This window comes from Bombina bombina, chromosome 3 (genome assembly GCF_027579735.1).
Source record: "Bombina bombina isolate aBomBom1 chromosome 3, aBomBom1.pri, whole genome shotgun sequence".
Lineage (NCBI taxonomy): Eukaryota > Metazoa > Chordata > Amphibia > Anura > Bombinatoridae > Bombina > Bombina bombina.
In genome coordinates, this window is record NC_069501.1 from 213329699 (window position 1) to 213343655 (window position 13957).

Genomic DNA, 13957 nt, shown 5'->3' on the forward strand with positions numbered 1-13957 from the left:
GCTGAAACTGCGGGCGACGCGGGTTCCCTCGCTTGCGCCACAAACTATGATCTATATCGGATCGCGCCCCAGCCGCTCTGCAGTAAAAAACTTTTCTTTATCCGGGATTCAGCTGAACTCGTATCAGCTGTTAGTTAATAACTATTTAGTAACTATTCTACCTAGTTAAATAAATACAAACTTACCTGTAAAATAAAAATAAACCCTAAGCTAGCTACAATGTAACTATTAGTTATATTGTAGCTAGCTTAGGGTTTATTTTATAGGTAAGTATTTAGTTTTAAATAGGAATTATTAGTTAATGATAGTAATTTTATTTAGATTTATTTAAATTATATTTAAGTTAGGGGGTGCTAGGGTTAGACTTAGGTTTAAAGGGTTAATAAATTTAGAATAGTGGCGGCGACGTTGGGGACAGCAGAATAGAGGTTAATAAATGTAGGTAGGTGGCGGCGATGTTGGGGGCAGCAGATTAGGGGTTAATAAATAAAATGTAGGTTGCAGCGATGTCCGGAGCGGAAGATTAGGGGTTAATAAGTATAATGTAGGTGGCGGCAATGTTAGGGGCGGCAGATTAGGGGTTAATAATATTTAACTAGTGTTTGCGATGCGTGAGTGCGGCGGTATAGGGGTTAATATGTTTATTATAGTGGCGGCAGATTAGGGGTTAATAATTTTAGTTTAGTGTTTGCGATGCGGGAGGGCCTCGGTTTAGGGGTTAATAGGTAGTTTATTGGTGTTAGTGTACTTTTTTGCACTTTAGTTATGAGTTTTATGCTACAGCGTTGTAGTGTAAAACTCATAACTACTGACTTTAAAATGCGTTAGGAATCTTGTCGGTATAGGCTCACTTTTTGGCCTCCCAGGACAAACTCGTAATACCGACGCTATGGAAGTCCCATAGAAAAAAGGGTTTACGAACTTTACGGAAGTCGGTTTGCGGTAAGGCCAAACAAGTGTGTGGTACACCTATACCTGCAAGACTCGTAACACCAGAGGGCGAAAAAAAGCAGCGTTAGGACCTGTTAACGCTGTTTTTTTACCTTACCGCAAAACTCATAATCTAGCCGAAACTGACAGGCTTGGACTGGTTATAGTGCATACAGGGTAAATGCCTGGTGGGCCAGTCTCATATATGGGCCTTGCTACTATATAGAAACACTAACCTCTCTGAATATGGGTAACAATAGGAAAACTGTTCCGGGCTGCCTGTTTTGTAAAGCCAAAAGTACATTGTCTGCCTGGCTGTTAAGCAGCGGTGCTGCAGGATAAGAGGCCTGATCTATTATGGCTACCTAGCTGACAGAGGTCTAACTGATGTGGGCTGCTCCACCTTTAAATCTCTGGGCCTATTTTTGGTCCCAGTCCAGTCCTGGTCAAAGGGTAGGGGTATTTCCTTGCATGTGCACTCTTTAGTGCACAAACACAGCCTTTCTACCTGCAAGGATCCAGTGTGTGCTCCTACAACTGACTACATTCCCTTATGCTACACAATGCAATTACACAAGACACACAATATTTAATAGAACTGAATGCTACAGATATAATTTAAAAAAACAACAACATTCCTTTAAGTTGTTTCAGTCATAAATAGTCCTAGTTAAACATTAACTCGCTGCACCTGTCTCCCTTTCAAACCAACAGGCTCATCACCTAACTACTCTCTATGCCAGGTATAGTCTATTACACCCAGTGCACACAGCAAGCAGACCCACTCTCTACAATTACACTGTGCCCTGAGCACCTTATCTAACCTCTGCTGTAGCTTCTGGATATTTTATTTTCACTTTTGGTCCACATGCAATTATTATATCATTATTATACTTTACTTACAAAGCATCAACAAATTCAGTAGCACTGTCCATGAGTACAAATGATAAAAGTACAACAGCTTTCAGCAGCTTCAGAGCTGCAATCTATAGATGCTGAGGCAAAACAGCCATCATTTGTGTGGGACACACTTAGTACAGCTGATGAATTAGAATGTTATGTTAAAAAGTTACGATTGAGAAATCAAATTTAGTCTTATTTAAACAACTCACAGTTTTAATAAATCCAATGTTGTACCTATCTATCTGTCTGTCTATCTATTTATCTGTCGTTTTATTGGTCATTCAATAGGTGGGCACTGAATTATCAGAATGTATCAGTAAGTAATTCAATAACAAAACATTGTCCCTTGAAGACGTAACATGCGTAAAAACATCTACATTAATTCAGTAGGAAAACAGGATTCATTTATGGTGCTGTCAAAAAATATTGAATGTGTTCTTAGGAACAGTACACAACATAGGCCTAGATCCATAGATGCTAGTGAGGTTTATGAGGGGGCTCATTGTAAAGGTGAGATCATGTTCAAAATTCACCAATTTTTTCCACTGTCTTATTATAGGACATTCCTACAATTAAAGGGACAGTAAACACCTTGTAATTACAACACATTCTCTAGCCAGGTCTTAAAGGGACATGCTAGTCAAAATTTAAATGCAAATATATGAATTACATCTTTGAATAAAAACACTTTTGCAATATACACAGAGAGAGAGAGAGGCCTCCATTACATATACAGCGTTGCCCGCAAAAGCCGGCGACGCCAGATTTTGCGCGATTTTGGTATTACATATACGGCGTAGCATACAAGTTACGGCCGTATATTTCACCCGTCGCTCGCAATTTTTACTCCCATAGGCTAACATGGGACCGCGTCGTAAATCGGTATCCAATATCCAGCGCAAGGCCTTACATGGCGAAAATGGGGAAATCTTACTCTATTTTCACCTCGCCATAAAAGGCAGCCGTAGCAAGCCTTGCGCTGAGTATGGGAGCACCATAACTCCCGAAAATGCCTGCAAAAATAAACTAACACCTAACGCATATGCAATGTCTATCTACCTGTCAACCGCAATCCCCCACCGCAATAACTAATAAAGTCTATTAACCCCTAAATCCGCCATAGCCCACACTGCAATAAACCTATTCTAGTATTAACCCCTAAACTGCCACAGACCACATAGCCTATTAAATGTATTAACCGCTAATCTGCCGCCGCCACTATAATAAAGTTATTAACCCCTAAACCTAAGTCTAACCCTAACCCTAACACCCCCCTAACTTAAATATTATTTAAATAAATCTAAATAAAATTAATATTATTAACTAAAGTATTCCTATTTAAAACTAAAAACTTACCTATAAAATAAACCCTAAGATAGCTACAATATAATTAATAATTACATTGTAGCTATTTTAGGATTTATTTTTATTTTACAGGCAACTTTGTATTTATTTTAACTAGGTACAATAGCTATTAAATAGTTAATAACTATTTAATAGCTACCTAGTTAAAATAATTACAAATTTACCTGTAAAATAAAACCTAACCTAAGTTACAATTACACCTAACTAACTACAATTACCTAAAATTAAATACACTTAAATAAAATAAACTATAGTACAAAAAACAAAACACTAAATTACAGAAAAAAAAAAAATTACAAGGTTTAAACTAATTACACCTAATCTAAGCCCCCTAATAAAATAAAAAAGCCCCCCCAAAAAATAAAATTCCCTACCCTATACTAAATTACAAATAGCCCTTAAAAGGGCTTTTTGCGGGGCATTGCCCCAAAGTAATCAGCTCTTTTACCTGTAAAAAAAAAAATACACCCCCCAACATTAAAACATTACAAAAACATTAAGGGGGGATTGGGTGGGTTTTAGAGTAAGGTTGGGTGTGGGTGGTGGGTTTTAATCTTGGGGGTTGTATTTCTTTTTTTACAGGTAAAAGAGCTGATTACTTTGGGGCTATGCCCTGCAAAAAGCCCTTTTAAGGGCTATTTGTAATTTAGTATAGGGTAGGGAATTTAATTATTTTGGGGGGCTTTTTTATTTTATTAGGGGGCTTAGATTAGGTGTAATTAGTTTAAACTTCTTGTAATTTTTTTTTATTTTTTGTAATTTAGTGTTTGTTTTTTTGTACTATAGTTTATTTAATTGTATTTAATTTTAGGTAATTGTAGTTAATTAATTTAATGATAGTGTAGTGTTAGGTGTAATTGTAACTTAGGCTAGGTTTTATTTTACAGGTAAATTTGTAATTATTTTAACTAGGTAGCTATTAAATAGTTATTAACTATTTAATAGCTATTGTACCTAGTTAAAATAAATACAAAGTTGCCTGTAAAATAAAAATAAATCCTAAAATAGCTACAATGTAATTATTAATTATATTGTAGCTATCTTAGGGTTTATTTTATAGGTAAGTATTTAGTTTTAAATAGGAATAATTTAGTTAATAATAGTAATATTATTTAGATTTATTTAAATAATATTTAAGTTAGGGGGTGTTAGGGTTAGACTTAGGGGTTAATAATTATGCTTATTGCGTTGTGGGGGGTTGTCGGTCTAGGGGTTAATACATTTATTAGTAGTAGTGAGAGGGGGGATTGCGGATATAGGGGTTTTACATGTCGGGCTATTTTTGGGAGGCGTGTTAGACTGTTACGGGATATTTAAAATTATCTTTACTTTTCTTAGGCGCCGGCAGTTTCTAAAGTGCTGTAAGTCACTAGCGACTGGACATCGCTAGTTTATCAGACTTATGGCACTTTAGGAACTGCCGGCGGGGTATATGTAATACCCCGATGTTCGAGGTGAAATTACGGGCGGCGCAGGTTTCAGTGTAGACAAAAATGCCTTGTTGATGTCAGAGGTCAGAGGAGAATGGGCAGACTGGTTCAAGATGATAGAATGGCAACAGTAACTCAAATAACCACTCGTTACAACCAAGGTATGCAGAATTCCATCTCTGAACACACAACACGTTGAACCTTGAAGCAGATGGGCTACAGCAGCAGAAGACCACACTGGGTGCCACTCCTGTCAGCTAAGAACAGGAAACTGAGGCTACAATTCGCACAGGTCAATAGAAGATTGGAAAAATGTTGCCTGGTCTGATAAGTCTCAATTTTAGCTGGGACATTCAGATGGTAGGGACAGAATTTGGCGTAAACATGAAAGCATGGATCCATCTTGCCTTTTTTCAATGGTTCAGGATGATGGTGGTGTAATGGTGTGAGGGATATTTTCTTGGCACACTTTGGGCTCCTTAGTACCAATTGAGCATCGTTTAAACGCCACAGCCTACCTGAGTATTGTTGCTGACCATGTCCATCCCTTTATGACTCCAGTGTACCCATCTTCTGATGGCTACTTCCAGCAGGATAATGCACCACGTTACAAAGCTCAAATCATCTTAAACTGGTTTCGTGAACATGACAATGAGTTCACTGCATCTTTGGAATGTGGTGGAATGGGAGATTTGCATTATGGATGTGCAGCCGACAAATCTGCAGCAATTACGTGATGCTATCATGTCAATATGGACCAAAATGTCTGAGGAATGTTTCCAACACTTTGTTGAATCTATGCACCTAATAAAGTGCCGGTGAGTGTGTGTGTATATATATATATATATATATATATATATATAAAAAATAAGGTTTTTATTTAAAAAAAAGCAATTAAACTGAGTTTAACAGTGACACTAATTAAACTTATAGTGAAACTAACAGTAAATGATTGTTTGTGCATCCTCTAGTCTAAGTTGCTTTCTGGCTGACAAGGACAACTCCCACTGTTGTATTGGCAGGAAGTAACAAGCTTTCCCAACAAAAGTAGTTTTTTTGGAGGGTTTTTACGTGTAAAACTGGAACATTAATTTAAAAACAAAATTATTTGATTTTCATGCAAAGAAAAAAAATACTTTAATGTCCTTTTAAGGTTACACTGAAAACATATGACTTAATTCCCTGCCTGGGAAACCTACTTGAAAAGGTGAGAATCAGATCTCTATTATCTTAAATTGCCTCTACTCATCCTTTTAATCAAAGTCTTTCAGTGAAGGAAATTACTGTAGGGACAAGTCTGCACAAATAAATAAATAAATACACTTGATTTACCAAACAATAATCATTTACCCTGAGTTCTCATTCTATCTATTTAAGTCATAGCCGTCTCTTTTATTGCTTTGTAAAACATGTACCCTAAATGATATCTTTTGTTTGATTGGTCCATACAGTGCCACCAGAAAATTATTTTATACTTTACACAGTTTAAAATGATATAGCCCCAAAATCCATCTGTGCCTGCTTGGTGCAAAATTAAGGTAAATTCGTTTTTATCAGAATAGTCTTCTAGTGTGTGAAACAGAAGTCAGCTTTATTTTATATATAATATTTTTATATCTATCTATCTATCTATCTATCTATCTATCTATCTATCTATCTATCTATCTATCTATCTATCTATAGACACCTAAGTTAAATTTGCAACTGGATGAATTTGAAAATTAAAAACATATTTTGTAGTAAGCTAAATCAGACATTCAGTGTGCTTATTAATAACAATTGCAACAATCACATACTTTTATCATTTTACAAGGGAAGGAATACAATGTCATTTACTGCATCTGCCAAATTTCAGGCCAATAGCGCATCCAAATAATTGCCTTTTTAATTACAAGAAATACATTTTAGCAATAAAAGCAGCCACAGAGAGTTCAAAAGACGAGAAATCTAAGTACTTACAGACAGTTCTTGTGGAATATACTGTATTTGTTAAATAGGGAACTGGTTTCTTCGCTGTGCTGTCAGCATGTGTACAGCAGACTGACTAATTCAGTGCTTTAGCTCTTCCCTGAGAGGAAAACCACAGTTCAGAGAGATACAGAGGGCTGTTTGAGCAATGATTCACATACGGAAGCAAGCTGGCAGTCAGCAGCACATACACGCAGGCAGGCTAATATAGGGAAGGTGCAGAACACACTGTACACATCCAAGCACGTTATTATACTGTTATTCTCTTTTACGTCCCACTCCTCTGTATTTGCAGGATTTTACTCTGACTTGGCAATGCATACTGTCAACGCCAACATGTAAAAGCTTCATTTTAAAGTTTTGTTTTAAATGTTTATTGGTACCTTTATGTTTGTGAAGGGACAATAAACCTGCAGAAAATTGAAACCATGTGTTCACTGCAGTTTGTAGAGCATCACACATCTACCCATAAGTCCATGCCTGACATATCCCAGGAGTCAATGAGCCACAATTTCTAGAAATGTTACTTCTAACCCTTTTTTTTTAGGTTTATTTTACATATATCATTATACAAACAATTTTATCTATGTGTTAAAGGGACAGTAAAGTCAAAATTAAACTTTCATGATTCATATTCCAATTGACTCCTATTATCTCATTTTCTTCATTCTCTTGGTATCCTTTGTTGATCACCTGAATTTACAATAGTAGAATAATATACTAAAGAAGAACTTTGCCCAGTTCATGTCCCATTTCTCCTAATGCAATTTTAAACAACTTTGCACTTTACATTTTTACCAAATTTGCTTTGTTGTCTACTTATTCTTTATTGAAAAGCATACTGTATCTAGGTAGGCTCACGTGCAGCAATGGACTATCACAGGTAGCTGCTGATTGGTAGCTGCATATATATGCCTTTTATCATTGGCTCCTGATGTGTGACCTGGTGTGCTCAGCTAGTTCATAGTAATACATGAATGCTCCTTTAACAAAGGATATTAAGAGAATTAAGCAGAGTTGATAATAGAAGTAAATTGTATCTTCTATCTGAGTCACAAAAAATGGGTTTCATGTCCCTTTAAATAAGCATATGGTTGGTTCCTCTATTTTTTTCCTGGCTGCTTAATTTGAAAATAAAAATGATCAACTCCCTGCTCTATGACGCTATGAATTGTAGATAATAGGAAACCACTTGTGAAATATGATGACTTGCTAAATTACTATGCATGATTTGTAAAACGAAAAGGATATTTTTAGTTACTGGTACCCAACAGCAAAGCAGATATGAAATAGGTATCAGCAGGCAAATCGTAATGCAAATAAATGCACTAGTGCTTGCAGAATGCAGTGCAACTCTATGTCAGCAGGAACTAGGAGCGCTGTTCGTGGCCAGACTTGATGGCACACATCAGCAAAATATGTTTTTCGCTATGGAAATTTGGAAGTTGAGATCCAGCTGTTTGTGTAATCTTTAAATAGATCCCCACAGCTGCAGGAATAATCAGGGAGGCGCTGGAGGTGCTAACGGAGAGTATTAGAGCAACAAGTTGCTGCTTAAAGAGACAGTAACACCTTGAGATTTGAATTTAAAAGGCTTAGGTATGTGCTGTAAAACAACTTTGCAATATACTTTTATTATTTATTTTCCCCCATTTCATGTAATTTAGCTCTGAAAGTTAAGGATTTTCTCAGAACTGAAAAAAAAAAAAACTACATAATTCCAAGGACTAACTTTCCATAAGTGTCTTTAACAGATAAGGACGGCAAAACAGTGCACTGAAGCAATTGATGGGTGGAGTTTGTGTATTAAAAACAACTGCAGCAAACAAATATGAATTTGTTGTAAAAATGTTTAGAATTGGCTGATATGTTATTCTATAGCAAGACAACAGTAATATCTTGTAATTACAAGATGTTTACTCTCCATTAAAAGGGCCATAATAGTCTAACAATTGCATGCTCTAATCCATTAGAGCATTTCATTTCAAGACTATCGACCTTACATCACTGTGTGTTTATCACCTGCAAAGGGGTTAAACACATAGTAGAAGTGTTGGTTAGGGCCCACGAGCGGAAACTGCAGCTGATCCAATCAGCGGCACTAGTTGCACATCTTGCAGGGGTTAAACACACAGTAGTGTAGGCTTAACAGTCTTAAAATTACATCCTCTAACAAATTAGAACATGCAATTGTACAACTACTATAGCTATTTAAATTAGGAAAGGAGGTGATAGGGAATCATAATTTAAGCATAAGGCTTTTTTGGATTAACAAATTGGAAACACATAGTCCTGTAGGATTAAACAAAGAATTTAATTTATCATTTTTTTTGTACCACGCCAAAAAATTAATGTACTTAAATATATGTGCTTAAATATTGAGATTCGTTTATTTTTCACTGGTAGGTTCTGTGTTTGTTATCAGGGTAAATATTCTTTATCAGCTAAATTACGAGTTTTGAGCGCTATAGGGAAATTAACGAACACAACAAAAGTTGTGTTTATTTAACCCCCTATAGCACAGCCATTACAAGTTTTAAAAAACCCGGCTTGTGCGGGCGATATTGTTGCATTAAGCTCCATACCGCACCAAAAACAAGCGCTGTTTTGACGTGCTCGTGCGCGCTTCCCCCATAAACATCAATGCGGAGAAAGTGTCTGAAAAAAACCTAACACCTGTGATCGCGGAAAGAAAAGCTCCGTAACGCAGCCCCATTGATGATGGGGAAAGAAAACTAATGTGTAAACCGAACCCCCTAACATAAACCCTGAGTCTAAACACCCCTAACCTGCTGCCCCCGACATCGCTGACACCTACATAAAGTTATTAACCCCTAATCTGCCGCTCCCGATATCGCCGCCACCTAAATAAAGCTATTAACCCCTTATCTGCCTCTCCCGATATCGCTGCCACTATACTAATTATTAACCCCTATTCCTTTTCAGGGCAATGGGTAGCTTAGGTTTTTTTAGAATTAGGTTTTTTATTTTGGGGGGTTGGTTGGGTGGTGGGTTTTAGTGTTGGGGGGGTCTTTGTGTTTTTTTTACAGGTAAAAGAGCTGATATCTTTGGGGCAATGCCCCACAAAAGGTCCTTTTAAGGGCTATCTGTAGTTTATTGTAGGCTAGGGTTTTTTTTTATTTTGAGTGGGCGTTATTCTATTTTGATAGGGCTATTAAATTAGGTGTAATTCTTTTTTATTTTGGATCATTTTGTTTGTTATTTTCTGTAATTTAGTGTTTGTTACTTTTTGTAACTTAGTATTTTTTGTAATTAGATACTTTGTAATTTTTAGAGTAGTGTTAGGATTTTTTTAATGTGTAATTTAGTTTATTTAATTGGAAGCTAGTTTAATAATTATATTAGTTTAATTGTTAGTTTAAACTTAGTTTTTTAATTTGACAGGTAAGTTTTAGTTTAATTTAAGCTAGGGAAATTGTAAATTTAATATAAATTTGGGGGGGGGGGGCGTTAGGTTTAGGGGTTACTAGTTTAATTTAGTTAATTTCGATGTGGGGGCTTTCGGTTTAGGGGTTAATAGGTTTATTATAGGGGCGACAGTGTAGGGCTTAATAACTTTAGTATTGTGGGGGCGATGTGGGAGGACGGCAGATTAGGGGTTAATAAAAATGTAAATAGTGTTTGCAATGCGTGAGGGTGGCGGTTTAGGGGTTAATAACTTTAGCATAGTGGTGACAATGTCGGGGAGCGGCGGAATAGGGGTTAATAAATTGTATTAGTGGCGGCGATACCGGTAGCGGCAGATTAGGGGTTAATAAGTTTATTATAGTGTTTGCGATGCGGGAGGGCCTCGGTTTAGGGGTTGATAGGTAGTTTATGGGTGTTAGTGTACTTTTTAACACTTTAGTTATGAGTTTTATGGTACAGCTTTGTAGCGTAAAACTCATAACTACTGACTTTAGATGGTGTTAAGGATCTTGTCGTTATAGGGTGTAACGCTGTTTTTTTAGCCAGAACGCAAAACTCATAATACCAGCGCTATGGGAATCCCATTAAAAAACGTCGTAATCTAGCTGTATGTAAATAAATGTAATGTGTATTTTAACTTCTAGGGGGAATTTTGTAATGATGTTCATTAAGGTATTAATTGCACTGGGAGGAGACATTTGTACCTGTCTGTAAAAGAGATATGTGTGTTCTTTCAGTTTATACTGACATGACTAAGGGCCAGAGGCCCAAAAAGTTCTCTTGTTTACACACCTGGGGCAAGATTACACTTGCGGCGGCGCCTGCAAAAGCCGACAAAGCAGTTTTTTTTTTGCGGTTTTGGTATCACATATATGCCCCGCATATAAATGCAGCACGTATATTTCACCCGTCGCTAGGAATTTTTACTCCCATAAGCTAACATAGAACTGCGTCACAAATCAGTATCACATATTCAGCGCAAGGACTTTAGTAGTGATAATGGAGAAATTTTACTCCATTTTCACCTCGCCACTCATAGGCAGGCGCATCAATCCTTACCCTGAAAATGTAAGCACCGTAGCTCCCATAACTGCCTGAAAATATTAACAAACACCTAACGCATGCACAAAATCTATCTACCTGTCAACCGCCAACCCCCACCACAATAACTAATAAAACTATTAACCCCTAATCCGCCATTAAACCACATCACAATAAATCTAATAAATGTATTAACCCCTAATCCGCCATTCACTCACATCGCAATTAATCTAATAAATCTATAAACCCCTAAACCCCCACAACGCAATTAACCTATTTAAATTACTAAGCCCCCTAACCTAACACCCCCTAAATTAACCCCAAATTACATAAAATAATAAAATACTAAATTACAATTAAAATAAAAAATCCTAACAGTACTTAAAAAAAATAAAATTTAAGATTAAATTAAAATAATCTAAAATTACAAAAATAAAAAAGTCTAACATTACAGAAAATAATAAACCAAATTATCAAAAATAAAAAAATTAAACTTAATTCCTATGAAAATAAAAAAGCCCCTCCAAAATAAAAACACCCCCTAATCTAATACTAAACTACCAATATCCCTTAAAAGGGCTTTTTGTAGGGCATTGCCCTAACTTAAACAGCTCTTTTGCATTAAAAAACATACTAAGCCCCCCTCTAAAAGTAAAACCCCCCCACCCACCAAAATTAAAAACCTAACACTAAAAACTCCTAAACTGCCCATTGCCCCTAAAGGAGCATTTGTATGGGCATTGCCCTTAAAAGAGCATTCAGCTCTTTTACTGCCCTTAAAAGGGCATTCCGCTCTTTTACAAGTGCTCAAAATCCCTAATCTAAAAAATAAAAAAATAAATAAAAAAATCCTAACTCTAAGCCCCAAATAGGTACTCACCATTCCTGAAGTCCTACGGAGAAGGTCCTCTTCCAGGCGGCGGTGAAGTCTTCTTGGAACCGGCTACATCTTTAATCTTCATCCAGGACCAAGCCTGTGTGGAACGGAGATGACCGCGGAACTGAAGACCGGCGCCTTCAGAGCCATGGAGCGTGGAGGATTTTTATTTTAGGGGGCTTTTTTATTTTCATAGGGATTAGGTTTAAAAAAAAATATTTTTGATAATTTGGTTTATTATTTTCTGTAAAGTTAGACTTTTTATTTTTTGTAATTTTAGATTACTTTAATTTAATCTTAGGTTTTTTTTTTTTAGTACTGTTAGGATTTTTTATTTTAATTGTAATTTAGTATTTTATTATTTTATGTAATTTGGGGTTAATTTAGGGGGTGTTAGGTTAAGGGGCTTAGTAATTTAAATAGGTTAATTGCGTTGTGGGGGTTTGGCGGTTAATAGATTTATTAGGTTAATTGTGATGCGGGTTAATGGCGGTTTAGGGGTTCATAGATTTATCAGGTTAATTGCGATGTGGGTTAATGGTGGTTTAGGGGTTAATAGATTTATTAGGTTAATTGTGATGTGGGTTAATGGAGGATTAGGGGTTAATAGCTTAATTAGGTTAATTCTGATGTGGGTGAATGGCGGATTAGGGGTTAATACTTTTATTAGGTAGATTGCATTGTGGGTAAATGGCGAATTAATGGTTAATAGTTTAATTAGACATTGCGTTGTGGGGGTTGTCTGTTTAGGGGTCAATACTTTTATTATTAGTTGCAATGTGGGGGGATTGCGGATATAGGGGTTTTTACGTGTCAGGTTTATTTTTGGAAGGCGAGTTAGAATTTTAAAGGAGATTTTAAAAAAAATATTCTTAGGCGCCGGCAGTTTCTAATGTGCCGTAAGTCACTCCAGAAATTTGTATTTATGCACATTTCTGGACATCGCTAGTTTATCCGACTTACGCCACTTTATGAACTGCTGGAGCCATATATGTGATTCCCCGATGTGCGAGGGGAAATTACGGGCGACAAGGGTTTCAGCAGTTACGCTGAAGCATGTGCCATATATGTAATCTCGCTCCTGGGTGTTGCAATAAACATGAGATTTTGAAAGATTTGGCGAGTGCTGCTGTCTTCTTGGATTGTGACTTTCATTGTAGAGGTCAGGTGTGGTACCTCTGACAGATTTGCACCACAAATAAGTTTCTTATTGTACTTTACTTAACTGAACTGCTTCCTTTAAATTAGTGTATACAGTCTATAAGCAAATAGAGAGCTTCATAGCATCCAGAGCTGGTTGGCTGTGTGTAGGAGTACTTACTTCTCATTTCCATGCACCAAAAATAAAATTCAACAGTGGATAAAATCCAGCCTACATCTTAAAGGGACAGACCAGTTAGCAAAAATTATCTATTTTATTACAGCATTTAAATTTTGAACAAACTCCCTTTGTTTATTATGCCATACAGTTAAAGTCATACAGTACATCCCCATGCAGCTTCAGATAAGGATGCTGTTAGTGATTATAATATGCATATACTGGAAAAATAAAACAATCTAATTAAATAGAGCATTAGGGCCTAGATCAGGAATCTTCCAAACGCAGGTCGGGACCCATTACTGGGTCGCAACACCACGCTTACTGGGTTGCGACTTGCATGTGTTATATGAGAGTGTATGTGGTGTATGTATTGTATGAGAGGGTGTGGTTGTGTGTGTATTGTATGAGAGTGTGTGGTTGTGTGAAATATGAGAGTGTGTGTGTTGTATGACAGTGTGTGTGGTGTGTTGTATGAGAGCATGTATGTGTAATATGAGAGTGTGTGTGGTGTGTGTATTGTTTGAGAGTATGTGTAATATGAGAGTGTGTGTATGGTGTGTGTGTGTTGTATGAGAGCGTGTATGTGTAATATGAGAGTGTGTGTGGTGTGTGTATTATTTGAGTGTGTGTGTGTAATATGAAAGTGTGTGTGTGTATGGTGTGTGTGTTGTATGAGAGCATGTATGTGTAACA

The 13957-nt window shown here is 36.6% G+C and overlaps 1 protein-coding gene across 3 annotated transcripts in view; it reads right to left on the minus strand.

Moving 5' to 3' along the window:
- Positions 1–6720, minus strand: part of SPECC1 (sperm antigen with calponin homology and coiled-coil domains 1) — a 962422-nt gene extending 955702 nt beyond the window's left edge. For all 3 annotated transcript variants that reach the window (XM_053706122.1, XM_053706124.1, XM_053706125.1), the window contains exon 1: positions 6588–6720. The gene's annotated coding sequence lies outside the window, so the exon portion shown is untranslated. The remainder of the gene's footprint in view (positions 1–6587) is intronic.
- Between the last annotated feature and the right edge of the window lie 7237 nt (positions 6721–13957).